The sequence below is a fragment of the Centrocercus urophasianus genome, unplaced genomic scaffold (genome assembly GCF_019232065.1).
Source record: "Centrocercus urophasianus isolate 14NV4802_14NV808 unplaced genomic scaffold, USGS_Curo_1.0 seq_10, whole genome shotgun sequence".
NCBI lineage: Eukaryota > Metazoa > Chordata > Aves > Galliformes > Phasianidae > Centrocercus > Centrocercus urophasianus.
The window spans coordinates 77,189,850-77,206,299 of NW_024884142.1; the positions used below are offsets into that span (position 1 = coordinate 77,189,850).

The 16,450-nt window shown below is 42.9% G+C and overlaps 1 long non-coding RNA gene across 1 annotated transcript; it reads right to left on the bottom strand.

Annotated features, from left to right (window-relative positions):
• Positions 1-1,877: 1,877 nt before the first annotated feature.
• On the bottom strand, positions 1,878-16,348 carry LOC122161926. Its single transcript, XR_006169347.1, has 3 exons — positions 16,234-16,348; positions 2,791-2,903; positions 1,878-1,931 (listed from the first exon to the last, which is right to left on the bottom strand). It is a non-coding gene; the product is annotated as an uncharacterized LOC122161926 (long non-coding RNA).
• Between the last annotated feature and the right edge of the window lie 102 nt (positions 16,349-16,450).

Consider the following 16,450-nt stretch of genomic DNA (forward strand, 5'->3'; position numbering starts at 1 on the left):
AAGGTTTAAAAGTGGCCTCTAGATTTGGGTGCCCAGCATGAGAATTTTTTTTCTGTTAGGCATGCAAATTCAGTGACACTTCTGAAATTTTGGAAGCTGATCATCTCCTGTCCCCCTGGGCAAACCAGCATATCAATTCTTACATCATCAGCAACCACATCCACATCAGCAAAGCACCAAAGGAACCTCCTTCCCTTCTTCTCCCTGCCTGATTATTGCGTTTGGTTACGTTTTAGCCTTCTGGTGTAAGTCAGATGAATGTAAGAATCACAGATGGATGATGAAGAGTCTATAAATGAAAATATAAATTGGGCTAAGTCAGAGTAATGGCTACACATCCACAGGTAGAACAGCCCGAAGACCTTTGTAAGTGACCTCAACTATAGCTGGTCATGCTTAGCACAGGAATAGCCTCAGTGCTTTGAGAAACGAGAGAGACCATGTTTGACATATCCCCATTTAGCCTGCTGAACTCTATCCTTTCTTCCTTGAACCCAGTTTCAGTCAGAAACTACCTGTGTGCCAACTTGGACCAGGCGCAATTCGGTCAGGAGAGGGCACACAGAAACAGTATAGCAGAGACAGCCCAGTCATGTGGCTAACAGAGGAACCAAGGACCGTAGATGCCAGAGGAGATGTCGGTATGCAGACATGCCCTAGTCCCTGGCAGCCAAGAATGCCGTCACCTTGGTGAAAATATCAGGACTGAAGGTGGGACGTTGCTACCTCAAGTTGTGTCAAAGGACAAAGAGATGGGACAGCATGTTACCCCTTTCCCTCAAGAGCTCATGCAAACACTTGGAAGGAACTAGGCTTGGCACTTTCAGAGCCCACATGCTGTGTAAATGCAGGTGTCTACAGACCTGAAAATAAGCTGATATTCTGCAACTGCCTACTCTTGTATGCCCAGAGTTCGAAAAAGAAGCACAGCTACCACGGGGTGAAAGGGCACCCTTTAGCCACACTGGTGCACTGCACACAGAGAGAGTCAAAGGACACAGGTGATTGTGTCACTGAGCAGATCCCTCATTTGCACTGCAGCTCCAGGGAGCCTCAGCCAGCCATCTACTCACACTGCGTATAAGCATCAAGCATCCTAAGGCAAGCTTCTCAAAACTTTGAAGATACTTAGACTAAGGGAGAGGGATTAAAGTATTTGTTTGGGCTGTCTTTGATATGAATTTGAATGAAGAACTTCAGTAAATAGCATGTGCATGCACAGTTTCTCTTATAGGGACTCCTGCAAAAGAATCAAAGGATGTAAAGTGACACTATTGTTATATTCAGATATAGCATTTTCTGACAGGAATATCAGAGCTCTTTGTAATTTTTAGCTAATTAATCTGATTTAATCTTAATTATTGATTTCTGTGAAGTAGAAAAGCTGCAATGGATGTGAATCCCTTCATTCCAGCTCTGAAGTGTAGTCACCAATAGAGCGGAGAACATCAGTGGCACTGTAATGTGCAGTGATATCTCACTCCAGTTTAAAAGGAAGTGAAGACTATCATCTCTAGTTAAATTTCATGAGAAGTGTGGGAGGTCAGGAAGCCATCTGCAAGCCTGGCAAGGCTAAGATCTGCTTTGCAAGACAGCTGCCACAATAACATCGCTCAGGGCTCATGGTGCTCAGGGCAGCAATGCAGGTCAGAGATCCACCCATTGCAAGAGCTTTGGTTTCTCGGTCAACAGCTGGGTCAGCCTGAAAATAGATCTTAAGGAAAAATCCTCAGCACCCTGCCAGGCTGCTGACAGCCTGCACGGGATGAAGCAGTGCCTGTTTGCATTGTGCTCCATCCCCACCAGCACTTCCAGGGTAGGAGCTCTCTCTGGCAAGTCCTTCCTTAGTCAGGGCAGTGTGTAAGCTTTGTGCTTACCCGAAAGCAAGTGCATTCTTGTTCCAATTCTTCTTCATCTTGAGTCAATAATTTCTGTAAAAGCAACAGCCACAAAGAGATTAATGAAATCAGCAGAGCCTCACATGACTAAACAGGTGAAGAAACCCAGCAGTAAAATTCCACTGCACATACAAAGTCAGACTATGACATCTCCTGCCTTAAGATGAGAGTATATGTACTGAATCCATTCATTTCAATGAAAGGAGAGACAGAAGGGAAAGTGTTAATTATTCTTTGTGGGTTGAATGAAATGCACTGTACAATTATCACCTTCTGTGTTCCCGTCTAATGACAGGCTTAACTTAAGAGAATTCTCCATACTGTCCTACGTATCACCTTTCCTCTGACATTATCTTCCTTTTCTTGGCTCCCTACATAGAATTTTAATGAGATCTTAATTGTTTTTCCATCAGCTGCAAGGATTTCAAGCCCAAGTCATATGCTGGTTGTCATTTTGCAGAAGGTGGTACGGGGAGCTGTAGAGATGTTCTCTTGCTAAAAAGGAGCAGGAGGCAGCCCCCACACCTCCCACTGCATCCCAGGAAAGGGCTGTTGCTGTATTTCCAGTGCAGGCCTAGAGATAATAGCACGGTATTTCTGTGCTTACACAAGGGGGACTGGAAAAGTCTGTCACGCGCATGACTGTCACCACCTCCCTGGAACTCTGTTGGCTACAGGGAGGCTTAAGGTGTAGGTTTCTGTGCCTCAACTTGACAAGGAGCACAGCCCTTCACTTCACAACCAGGGGACTCACGGGGGCTGAATGAGCTGTACATCAGCCTCCTCTTCTCTGTCCTTCACCATCTACTAGTCATTTGCACATTCCTTCTCTTCCTCCATCATACAAGGCAATTTCAGTGATGTAACATATTTAAAGCATAGATTTACTTACTTCTCTTGAAAATTTTCAAGGGCACTCCAGAAGACTTGGTTGAGTCCCTGCGATGTCACAGCAAGATTGAGATGTTGCAAGAGCAGCTGGGTGGAGCTCACCATGTGTACTGACTGCAGGGAGAATGAAGGCACCCATTGGTGCAGTGCTGGTGTGCACAAAGATGCTACACGTTAGAATAACTGTTTATGGTCATCAAACTGCATTAAAACTAATTTAGTGTGGAGAGGTTACCCCAAAGTTTGTTACCAGAGTATTTCAGGCTGCCTGTGGGAACCTTTCTCTAGGCTGAGAGCATGGGCAGAAGACTGCTGTGTGGGGAGAAGTGGGATAACTGCAGCCAGGTCAAGTCTCAGGCACAGGTAAAAAAGCCTGGTCTCTACCTGGGCTGCAAAGTCTGCCATCCCTGCAAAGGGCCTGGAGCATGAAACCAGTGGCAACTGATTATCATCCCTCACTTAATAGCTATCCACGATCCTATCAGAACTTAAAAACAATATCTGACACTGGTCTATGAGTTATGTCAGACAATGACAGCATTTTAGAAATGCTGTTGATCACATTGCTGTCATATCTTGATCATACCTGGTCCAAAGGGCATGAAATCAGAGGAAAATATGACTTGCCAAGATTTCAGAGAAAGCAAGTTTTGGGGCTAGGTGGAAAAGCCCTGCCGCCCACTTTGAATCCTGTGCTCCCCCAGCTGAGCAATGCTGCACAGCCTAGCCAGCCATGTTTAACTAATGCTGAGATATTTTTGTTATTCATCCACGTACTTGATATTTATTAAAATATTTCTAACATCCTTTCTCCTGCACATTATTCCATTTCAGTGCATGAAGCATACAATGACAGCTTCCATTTAGCTGTCTCCCATAATCACATCTTCTGCCCTCCAAAAATATCCCTCACTCTTATGGTAAATGGTACGGGAGCAATAGCATCTTTTATGTCATAGCTGCTGTGTGACAACTATGTGGTTTCCATCCACACCTTACACTCGTTACAGACATTCACATTTTGACAGCTAGATTCTTCCCTTTTGGGCCTTAGTGCCAATCCAAATCTCAATAAGAAAACAAACTAATTAGCAGGCGCTGGAGAGTTTGAATGTTGCCCAGAGAAATACATTGAGAACTAAATAAAAGAAGCGTATAGTGCTTATTAAGTGACTTGAGCATGCCTGGGTTTTATTTGCAGTGACACATCTCTTGTGACTGGGAACCTTGGGCAGCTTTGCAACTGGAAACTTGGTCAGAGCTCTGTAATAAGACAGGCCAGACTCTCCACATTAATATCCAAGAGTACTAGAAGTGAAACCCTCTTAGTGACAGACCACGACCCACTTTGCTATCCATAGAGCTTCACAATCATTCATATAAAATGCTTCTTTTTTTCAGCAAATATGAAGTAATAAACTGATGAAACCTGGAAAACTTGCTCCTTCTTTCTTGGGCTATCTTTCATTAACTATAACAAACATTTAAATCAAAGCAAACACTGAAGGTATGAATGGATTTTCAACTCACTGACAAGACACGCTGCCTTCAAGACCTCTTTTGTGTCCATTATACATAGAAGGTCATAACATTGCAAAACTAAAATCAGTGCTGACAGTCCAGTTCTTGCTTTCTTTAAAGAAATTGCCAAAATATGCAAAAATTTAAATATTCAGAGAGATAACACACTGCTCACTCAATGAACCTCATCGTAATTTACAGATTGTTATTGCTGGTATCATTCTAACACCCCAGACTTGTTTAGAAAATGTATCCCTTGCCTACAGCTTTAGACAGATCATCCTAATAAGCCAGTAACATGCAATCCAGTGCTGCTACTGGAGCTTAACTCAATAGGTTCCCATTGTATCAAAAGTGTGGGACTGCTCAGTCTGTAGCTGAAATGTAACGGTCCATGCAGGGTTGATGCATGTGTCATTCCTTATATACTGGGTGAATTCCTTTTTCAGGGAGTAATCAAGCCTCTCAGTGTGGGAGACAGTCAAAAGGGCCCATGCTGCCAAACACTCTCCTCCCTCCTTCTTCTAAGAAATGTGTGATACACACGTAAAAAGCAAAATATTTTAATTTGGAAATTCTTCTGAAAGTCTTATGACAACTCTAGTTTGGGTCCCTCCTGCTTCCCATTCCTCATTGCACACCTGGCTCCTTATCTGTGCTGCATTTTCTGATGCTGGGCAAAAATCTCTCAACAGCCTTCTGAAAGCACACACTTTTCACAAGCAGTTCCAAATTAAACTGGAAAACAGTCTCACTTGAAAAGCAAGCAAGCAAACAAAACCCCATAAAAGTCCCTGAACAAGCTCTATCCTGAGAAAGAATGACCCTGTGCTGGATTGTGGCAAGATTAAGCAGTGATATCCCCAGGGACTGGAAGGCTTCCAAAGGGATTAAAAACCCTTTATATATAATCCCCTCTGTAACCAAAATCAGAATGCGAATGTAGCTCTTTGGAAGTGACACTCTATTCACCCCAGTAGCCTTGCACTGAGGCACCATGAGAAGTGCCTGCGTCTTCAGCCAACAACTTTCTCCATCCGTTGGCAGAGAGCTGCAGGGCTGAGGAACATGTAATGTCCTTGCCCGGCTGCCTGCTTTCCTCCTCAGGAAATGTGTATCTCTAATATACGTTTGATCCCATCACCCGGCAATGTGCACGCATCCATAAGGCCCCTGACAAGAGAAGAAGACAGAATATCTAGTGAGTGTGAACCCTGACCACGGTAGGAGGTTGGAACTAGATGAGCTTTATGGTGCCTTCCATCCTAATCCAATTTGAGATTCTATGATTATTCCATGATATGTGAATCTCATGACCACGTGGAGCATTTAAATACATACGCGGTTCTTTCATGTATTCTTCCACACAGCACACAGGGCTTACTGCGTGTGTGTGTGTGTGCCTTATGGCTTTAGGAAGGACTGCACGGGGCAGTTTGAGAGAACACTGCATAGAATCACAAGGTGGGAAAAGACCTTTCAGATCATCAGATCAATGTCAAATCAGGGGAGAAAATCTCCAATGGGTTTGGAGCTCTGGAAACTATTAGATCCACCCAAAATAAGGCACAGAAAGAACACTGTGAGATCCTGGACATTGTACTTTTTCCCATTACTTATAAAAAAGATAACTCATATCTTTGCCTGTGCTGCAAAAAACTCTGGTCACAGGAAACTGTGACATAGCAGCAAAAAAAAAATCAGCTTTCCTCCCAGTTCACATCTGTGTGGTTCCCACTGCTGGAGCCAAGATTTTTTTTTGGTCCTTAATTTTAATCATGCATGCAGAAAATGAAAACTATGTAGCACATTTTGGCCAAGCCAGAGCCACAGACCTTGTGTCTCCTCACTCCCACCAACAGTCTTTTGGGGCCACAGTGCTCCTGATTGTTCAAGAGCACACTTTACTGACAACTTACACAACTTCACAAACAACAAATATGGAATGGCAAAGGAATTTTCTTGTCTTTCCCTCTTTTTTATTTTTCTTCTTCTTTTTCGCTGCACTAGATCTATACAAACCAATTGTAACTCTGACTGTGCCAGTAAATGAGCTTTTCCAGCTGGGAACAGCTTTCCATCTAAACTAGAGGATTGGAAATACTTTGCAACAGAGAGGCAAATCTAGCTCGGACACATCATTCTCAAAAGTACTGTAAAAAGGGAGAGAGGAGAGACTAAGGGACCAGCCAGGACCTTTCCATTTCTACCTGCTATGGGTTTTCATGGAGAGAAACCAGTTGCTCCAGGTCTCACAGAAGTGATGAAAGCCTGGATCTTCTGCCCTGGTATAGCTTGATATTGGGAGAAACTGGATGGGCAAAGTAATTCCAAAAAAGCGATGGTTCCTTTTCCCCTTATTTTGAGGAAGATGTTCCCCAGTATGCAGTGTAAGGGGGTGTGGAGGAAACGTGATAGCACCATCACCACCTCATAACAACAATGAAACTTCCCACACAGGCAGATCATACAAGACTTTTCATATGCTCTCCAAACTATTTTCTCAGTTGTTGGTTGTTTTCTTTTTTTTTGGCTTCAGAATGATGCCATAACCTACAGGCAAAATCACAATTTCTCTCTACCTCTGTGCATATCTGCCACAGGCCCTCTGTAAAGCACATGAAAGAACGTTTTTTGTTGTTTCCTAACAATGGCATAATACCAGGACATAACATAATCAGTACATAACCACATGTATTAAGCTTCTTAAGACAACTACTTGTGTGTTTTGTGACAAGCTTTCGTGAATAACACACATAAGCCCACTACACAGCCCTTCCACATCTGTGTGGGTGCAGCAGTATTAGAGTCAGGCGTGGGCTGCCTTAGGCTGACCATGGAGCAAGGAAAACAGGAGAAGACAACACAGTAATTTACAAGCCAATGACCGTTTTCCCCAGGCCTCCCTTTATATTTTTTCAAGATACACTAAGTACTCTCATCTTATTAGAATTACCTTGATAATGAATAACCTATACTGTTCTTGCTTTGTAGGATATTGTCCTCTTGCACAGCACACACATCTATTACAAAATTTTCTGTTGAGATAAACTCCCAGTAAAGTTCAACAAAAAAAAAATTCAGATCAGGGCCAATTAGTGCCCTGGGGACAGGGGGATGGAGTGTTCATTTTTTCCATTTAAGTATGTTTTTTCCATGTAAGTAAAATTTAGAAAATAACTTTACTTTTAGTCAATATACAAGTTCTTTGTATGTGTTTGTTTGGGAGGCAGGCCTGAAATTGCTTAATTTCACTGAATCAATGCATCTTCTGTCAGTCAACAAAAACATTCAGCTCAGACAAAGACTGAAATAAAGCATACCAAATAAAAAAACATGGACCTAGAATTGTCGTTTCCCAAAAGCTTCTTTCGGTCCCAGCTTCTCAGAAAACTACCCAAGCATTAAAGCTGCTGCCTCTCAGGGAAACTAATTATAACTCAGAAAAAAAAAGAAAAAAGAACCAAAAAAAAAAAAAATCCAACCCACACATTTAACTGAATATATAAAGGATAATTATGTCATTAAAACTAACAACATTTCAGACGGTAAAAGAATCACAAGGCAAGAATGGATGTGTTGGACACCATCAGGCTCCCATCAGATTATTCACAATAAAAATGCAACCATCACCAAAATAATCTAATCCTTGTGTGCTTCCACTGATAGGGCTCAGATGTGTGCACTGGTATTTTTTAGCCCCAGCAGAGCTGAAAGGGTCAGCAATTCATTGTTTACTGTCTGGACTGAATTGACTCTTCGAGCTTCTTAATGATACACAGACGACCAATGCTTCATCTACCAAGGCATGTTGACTGCCATCCAAGTGAGTGTAAGCTTTCACATAGCTGTAAAGAAGGCTCCTCCTCACACAGAACAAAGAACACTCATAAAGCCTCTATTAATCAGTGCAGCTCTGTCTCAGTGGCGTGGGCAAAACAATCATCCTTTTAAGAAAAACCAACTCCTGGAATCAAAGAAATCTAATGGGTGCTGCAAGTAACACAGGAGATAAGTATGTTTTCTGACCATAATGTATCATGAAAAAGAGCTGCTATCTCTATCAGCATAATCACAAAGCCCAAAAGAAATCACGAGAACATATTTTCTGAATAAGTTCAATCATTCCCTGTTCTAACCTTGCCAAAAAAAGTGCTTGATAAAGTGAGCTGTTCTATGAGCAGCTGAGATAACATTTCTCAGTGTCCAAACGATTGCTTCTATGCCCCTCATACTACAACTGACCTTATGTTTTTCACAGTATCTTTTCCCTTCAACCTCAGGATCACAGTCCTCTCAGTCCTTGTCACAACATTCCCAGTTTTTTCAGTGTTTGCCGCTCCTTTAAACAACTGCATCCCAGAAAAACTGAGTGCAGTACTTTCTAAATCCCTCTTTTGCTGCCACCATCACCAAAGCGCTCTAACTTGTTTGTATTTTCCATTTGACACCCTACAGTTCCTCACATCCCTTGCAAGTCCCCAGTCACATCTCCCACAGAACCTTTGCTTTCCCACTGCTTTGGGGTGAGCAAGAGGCAGCACATGCTGTAGCTGGTTTTAAAGCCACTCACATGTCAATGGGGCAGATGGTTGCTGTACATCGCCTAGTTGGGACAAACAGAAAGGGCAATGGCTGAGTGATCACAGCTCTGCCTTGAGGGGACATTAATCAAGTCCTTGTCAAATTTCCAGCAGTCCTCATGAAATTCATAAGCATCGTAATGTCTCTGAGATGCCTCTTCGTCTTTCCAGATTGGCTGAAATTCGCTGACAGTTTGAAAGTTACGGGGAGTAGCGGGGGGAACCAACAGATGGACAGACAGCCACTGTGACTGCATAAGCCTCAGTTCCCTAGAAAACCAGACTAAAAATAGATGGAAAATAGAGGGGCTGACAGATTTAATTAACGTAAGCAGGCAAGGTTTCTGACAGCGAAGGCGAGTCCGTTAACCTTCTCACTGGTCCAAGTGTTGCACGTAAGGCTCAGGTTCCTCTTTGGGCAGAAGCTAACACATCGAGGTGGTGCTCTGGCTGCAGGAGACTTGTGGACTCCCATTTCCAAGACAAAGGACACCCTTTCCCGCTGCTTCCTGGCATTAGTCAAGATCTGCCTCTAACAAATACTCAAAAATTTCTTAAACTTGTCTTCTGGTTTGTGTTTTTTTTTTCCCCCTCCTCTCTCTCTGTTTATTCATACTTGACTTGGAAAGCTGCAGGCTTGATGAAGGCATTAAGTCTCACATTCAAAACAATGCGTTATGTATTAAGGGTATAAATCACAGCCATGATGTCAGTGGAAAGACTCTTGTTAAATTCAATTGGTTTAGAGTGTCAATTAACAGAGCTTTGAAACCCTGGTGAGTGTCAGAGCATCTCCTGGGGCTGAGGGCCTCTAGACAGCACAGCTGGGCCACCCTTCATGTGCTGGGGCCAAACAAAAACAAGATTCACACAACACTTGCTTGCTATACTAACACAGGACCCTCAACTAAGATCTGACAGAGCTGCTTCTAGCAGTAATGCAGGCTGTGGTACTGCTTTCAAGGGGTGCAATCTAAGAAAGGATATATATTACAGCATGAGAAAAATTAATAAAGCTTTCCTTTACTCAATCTCTGCTTTTGGAATTAAAATTCCTTGCTTTACCCATTTAGCCCAGGAGGTAGCTAGGATGTCTGAATGTTGTCTTGGTTTAATCACACCTTGTCCACAGTTTAGACACATTTTTCTTCAGTAATGCAGCACATAACCTTTAAGATACTCCCTTGCCCATTAACTGGACTGCTAGAGGAAGTGAATTTACCCTGTGGAAAAAAAAAAACAGCAGAAGTTTCATCTAAAAATTACCACCAAATGCCCCTGCTAACCCTGCTAAGTGGTGACCAGACGTTGTTTGTGCACATTATGATTTTAATTCCATATAAACATAAGAGGTGCTCATTCTATGGGCTACTGACATACCTCCCACACTTAAAAGACCTAGCAATTTTCCGTTGAACCATTATTAACCTTTTGGGCTCTCTGATGGCAGCAGGGCAGCTGAGAGACTGTACAGATAATTGCAGTAATATGCAAGGACAGCAGAAACTAAAATCACTATAATTCGGTGAAAAGTGCTTAATCTTTTGCCCAAGGAAATTAATGTCATAGAAGAAGATTATCTGAGATAGCAAACTGCTGGGAGAGCTCAAATCTTTTTTTGATCTGCTGCTCTGCTCCAGGCTTGTTTTCAGCCCATGCTGTGCAATCACACTGGGGCATTCTTGAACTTTTTGTTACCCAAATAATTTTCCCATTTTACTGTTTTGCAGATATAATCACCATATCAGGGCACTAGTCTTCTCCAGGGGTCTGGGCAGACCCCACAGCCCTACAGAGACTGTGTGATTTGCCTTTGCATCATCTCTGGTCTGGGTTAGCACTTCCATCCAGCCTTCTGCTATGAGCATTTCAATGGCATGAGAGCTTCAGAAAGGAAATTTGTTTTTCTCCTTCATATTTTTTTTCATCAATTTGATATAAAACTTTATTATTATAAACTACTTGATGCAGGCAGGAAGAAAACACAAGAGGCGTAACTTCTTTTGAGATCAGCCTGGGGAATAAGACAGAAGAAAACCAGGAGCTAAACTTAACTAGGGAAAGGAAATGGGCTATAAAAAACTGTTGTCACGTTCAAAGAAAACTCTTGGGAGCTGCAGGGACTTAGTCTTTTTAAAAGAAGAGCAAGAAATTAGAAAAACAGCAATAACGCTATCTTTTTATCAGGGAGATGGACAAATTCTCAGGTTTCCAGGTTGCAGAGATGTGGGGAAAAGACAGCTGCATGTTTTAGAACTTGAGTTTGGATAGTGATGCATCAGATAAAAGCTGCTGTCTTCTGACATTGTAAGCATACCACAAACACTCATTTCTCATTTTTCACAGACATCAATGACAAGGATCCTTCCTCCTTCTCAACATGTTCCCTTTGCCATAAATAGTGGGGACCATTATTTGGGAAGGTTAGGGAAGTGGCAGACAGTTTGTATGGCAGCATCTGGGAATTTTCTGGTCATTCAAAAGGAACCTGCGTCTATCCAGTTGCACCCAGATGCTCTGAAAGAAAGTAAAATGTGTCACTGGGTTAGCATGAAACTGATGCTCCCAAGATGTCCCATCCCAAAAGCACCTCAATAAAATTCAGCAGCCGGAACATGCCATGGTTTGAAAGTCAGGGGAAAAAAGGGTGTGGGGAAAAGGAGATATTTGCACAAAGCAAAAGTGCATACTGGATGAACCTCTCATGAGAAGTCTCACTACATCTCTCTCCAGTGAATGCTTAGATCAGCTCTGCAAGAAATGCTAGGAGATGAGGCTGCCTCCACTTTAAATGACTTTTCCATCAAAATCCTAGGTAAAACTGGCAGTGCTACAAAGCCCATTTCATAGCCCTCAATGATGCAGAAATTTTCATCTCTGGAGAGAGCCAGGAGTTGGGATTTCAGATTAAATCAGGCCAGAAGTAGTTTCCTTATAAATAGCAGTAATATCAGAATGCCTCCTGGACCTCAAAGAGAAATCAGTCGGCTAAGGATCTGGCCGCTGGGCTGCACCAGTCCAGGGGATTGCAGCTCAGGATGTGAATCATGGAAGCAAGGCAGTCATATCCTGTTATGCGAGCGCTGTTTGTTTTTCCTGCTCCTTCAGCCCTGGAGCTCTGAGCCATGCCTACCATCGAGGCTGCCAGCTGCAGAGACAGCAAGGTGGACACCTGTCAGCAGGAACAAGGCTCACTCACCAATCTGCTACCCAGTGGCTTCTTTGGCAGCCATCAGCTGGAAGCATGGTCAGAGAGCAGCCAGGATCCTGCAGGTCAGAAACTTTGATGTTGGCTCTTATTTTCTGTAGGAGAGACCCATGTCTTGTAAAGCATGAGAATGCACTGTTCTCATTTGATTACCTCTCCATAGCCTTAACTAGAGGTGAATAATTAGCCAAAAATGGCAGCTGAGGAAAACCAGGCTCCTCCACTGGCATACATCAGTAACTTTGGTACATAAAGTTGGTTAATAGAGAGGGGTAACTGTCTCCGGGTCAGTCTCTAAGACCACATGAAAAACTCTGGAGCAACAGACATTGATTTTATACCTATGATCACTGTAAAAGACTGATTTTGAAGACCTCAGGCCAGTAATAAGTACAGCACTCAGCATGCATGTGGCAAGGAAAGAAGGAGCCCCCACCTGTCCATACATCCCTTATTCTCCTCCACCAAAGACCATACAAGGAGGCCATGGCAAATCAAAGCAGGACAGGAACATCCTGGCACAGTGACACCAACACTTTCCTAAGTGCTGCAGCTCTATGGGGAGCAAATAGACCTAACACGGGTGATGCTGTTTTTCCAATGAGTGCCCTTACTAACAGTGACACCACAGCTTGTCCAGACAACGCAGCTGTGCAAAGGTCACCTTGAAAGGTATTATACAGAAGATCCCAGTGCCTCTCTCAGCTAGAAGATGCAATTAAAAATATATTACTTTAAATAACTCCCAAGGTTTTGTCCTCACTTGTTGCAAGAAGGCAGACATTTAAAAGACTCTTGTTTCACAGAATCACAGAATCACCAAGGTTGGAAAAGACCTACAAGATCATCCAGTCCAACCATCCACCAATCACCAATAGTTCTCACTAAACCATGTCCCTCAACACAACATCCATGTTGGATGTTGGATGTTGTTTCTTTGTCAAGATCTTCAAAAATCCTATTAATGCTTAAAAAGCTCTCTTTTGTGCAGTTAGCCATTTCGAACAGAAATGTGGGACAAGCAGGACTTGTACAAGCAAGCAAGCTCTGTCAAAAGCAAGCCTTAGGTTAATTGGCACACACAGCAGAGCATTGGATAAGGCCACGGTTCCTGTAAGGAGACAGCTGTGCAATGTCTCCACTCTCACACGCATCAAGACCAAGTCTTTCTGCCATGGGCATAATTTCCCCTGACCTCAGCAGGATGAGCCCAGGGCATGCACACCTTGCACAGCCTTTCTGCTGCCCTCCAGCACAGCAGGTTCAGGTGTTCAGGGATCTCCCATGACTGCTACTGCTTCCCATGGGACCCACTATCGCTCACACCAAATCTTCCTTTGGGAGGCAGGAATGCGCCAGACCTCACGGGACATCCCTCCCTTCTCAGGGGAAATCTATAGCACAAGCACAACTGATAAACTGTTAACATTAAGAAAACTAAAGGACAGCTGTCCCAGGAGAAGCACCTTCACCTATGCTGCCTGCTTCCATGGGCTAGAGAAGGTTTGTCACTCTGCAAGAACAGAGGTTTGTCACTCTGCGAGGAGAGCAGTGAGAGTTTTCTAGCCCTGCCTGTATTGCATCAAAAAGTCCCAGTGAATTACAGCAGGTCACCTATAAGTCACTGGAAGGGCTGGCCCAGGAGGCATGAGACACTTCCTTTCCCTGAGCACAGATCTAGTTGTTTCCAAATTCAGGGTTGAGACCCCATGTGGGTTGCAGGAATTATGACAATATTTACAAGGCTGACTAAAACTCACTTTCATCCAATATCTATGTTAGTGCTGCAGACCCACAGCTATCCACCCACACTGGAAAACTTCTGCTTCCCACCCTACTTCAGCAGTGCTGTCTCCTCTCCTACAGTCCTCTTCTTGTCCATGTTTCCACACAATTCTGCTAAAATTAGTTTAAATTGTTCATAGCAAATTATAAATCCTAGACAGTTTTCACCATGTTAATCATTTTTAATCATTTCAAGCATATAAATAATTGATGTTGATCTAGAAAAGGGCTAAATGGTATGGTGGAAGAAAAGCTCATGCTACTCAGACAGACAAGATCCACTCTCACCAATACCACCAACCCAAAGTGACATGCTCAGTCCCTCACCTGCAACAAACACAAATTTAATGAAAGTGTAGGACAAATGCACAATGCTCAACATGTGCACCAGCACAAGGTCCAAGCATAGCTCAAACATCTCTCTAGGTTTTGGAACTCACCCTCTCAGGGTTAAGATAGAAGAGGAACTGTAGCCTCATCTAGGACAGGTAGAACAAGCCCTCCTCAAGTCATTCTAGAGATGCAGGCTTCAGCATACTGAACTAGGACAGGGAAGAGCTTAATGGTACTAACTGGTCCAAAAAGGAAAATACTAGGATACAAATCAAAGATCAGCATCAGCTTTGGAGAGCAGCTGGTCCACTGCACCCCGCCAGCCTGAAAGCCTGTATCTCCTCAAACCCAGAGGAGCTGTCAAAGTCACTGGAGAAAAACGGAGAAGAACAAAATTCTCCAATTCCTTTGTGCTCATAAATCAGAGGTTTTGTTTTACTCCTACAAACTGCAGCAGTTTCCCTTCTTATGAGTGCACATGCTTAGTGAGCTTTTCCCCACTAGTTTGTCCATGCTAGTGGTCTTTCTGGTAGCTGTACAAAGCATCCCTATTGTACAACATTCCTTTGACATCAATATGTGTGTGCATACACATATATGTATGTATTTTCATACTGCTGTGTTCACCCATCAAAACAAACAAACAAACAAGCAATGAAAGCAATGATTTTCCCTTTCATTCTGTTTCATTCTGGTGCAAGCACACAAAATGAACAGATGATGACAAACTGTTTAAAATCCAGGATGGCACAAACACTGGAGTAAATGTTGGGCCCAAGGGCTGAAGCACTGCTCCAGCAAAATCCTCCTGGCCTTCTGTTACCAGTTTGAACCACGACCCGCGGTGCAAGGATGACAACATTACTAGTGGAAACTTGGAAGAAATTTATCTGTGAGGAAGCACAGATGTAATTCTGCTGATGTAAACAGATCATTGTGTATTAATGGCAAATTTAATCCCTGATGCTGATTACATTCCCCTTGGAGGTCCAGATAACCATCTGGTATAAATCAGTCTGGTTCCTTTGAGTTCAGTGGGATTACAACACTCAAATCTAGTTAAAGATCTCACCCAACGTCTGAAGAATATTTATTAATTTTCACTTAAAGCTGGCAAATACTCCTAGCTTCAAGTTTCTAACCAAAGGAAGAGGGAAGGCTGAACTGGTTCTGTCAGAACAAAAAAATTATATATATATTTTCCTAAACAGTGTAAAAAGGAAAAACAGACATTATTTCAGCTCAGCCTGAAACATTTAATTCAGAGTAAAAGGGTTAGAATTCCAAATGCTTCTAAGTTTCCTAAAAAATCCACACAAAGATTCGATATGCTTAATAGTACTATGTTAGAACAGAGAGATAAAGTTTTGTTTTGAAATGATAATTCCATTTAAGGAACAACAGAGAAAACTTATTTTATGGTTCAACAGAGCGTGTTCTAGGTGATGTACGATTCTTCACAAACTCAATTTTTTGGGGCATTCTAAGATGAACTGGAAGGAGTGGAAGTGCATTCTTTCAAACAGTAACATTTTTTTGGTGATAGTCACAACAGCAAGAGAACCTGGCAGTCTCATTCATTTCACTTTATCTCTTTTGGAGTCTGCTCTGTGCCTTTGATCACTTGCTAGCATTAAATAGTCTTGCAGCAATCTAATATTAGCAAAGCTGGTAACCCAGAGAGAACCTGGTTTCCTACTGCTGAGCAGCTTTTAGTAAAGACACCAGAGACCCTATCACACATGTGATTGCACAGGAGTGTGCACTTACACGTTGGACTCACCTCCAACCATGTCAGCAGATACTGGCATGCACTGCCCAAAACACATCGACATGACATAAGCACAGTGCAAAAAGAGCTTCTACCTGCTGCACACCCCACCTCTGCCCCACCAGCTAAACCTAGAGGTCACCACATCCTAGCACATCATGCTCATCACATTTTGTGAATATGAAAGAGCAGTGACTGCAAGTCTTTGAAAGGAAGGGAAACCCAGGTAAAGCAACCTCTCACCTTTAGAGATCACCATGGATTCTCTTGTAGAGTTGTGAGCTTCAGCCTCCACGGAAAAATTCCTGGTGCCCAGGTGACCTTTGATTGCTCCTTGGTATTGCTTGACAAAGGTTTCACTTCTAAAAGAACAATACTTATATTGATACATGCTACATTATCCAATGGTAATCAGGAGGAGGATTCTCATACCAAGGACTGTACACACACCCTGGACACG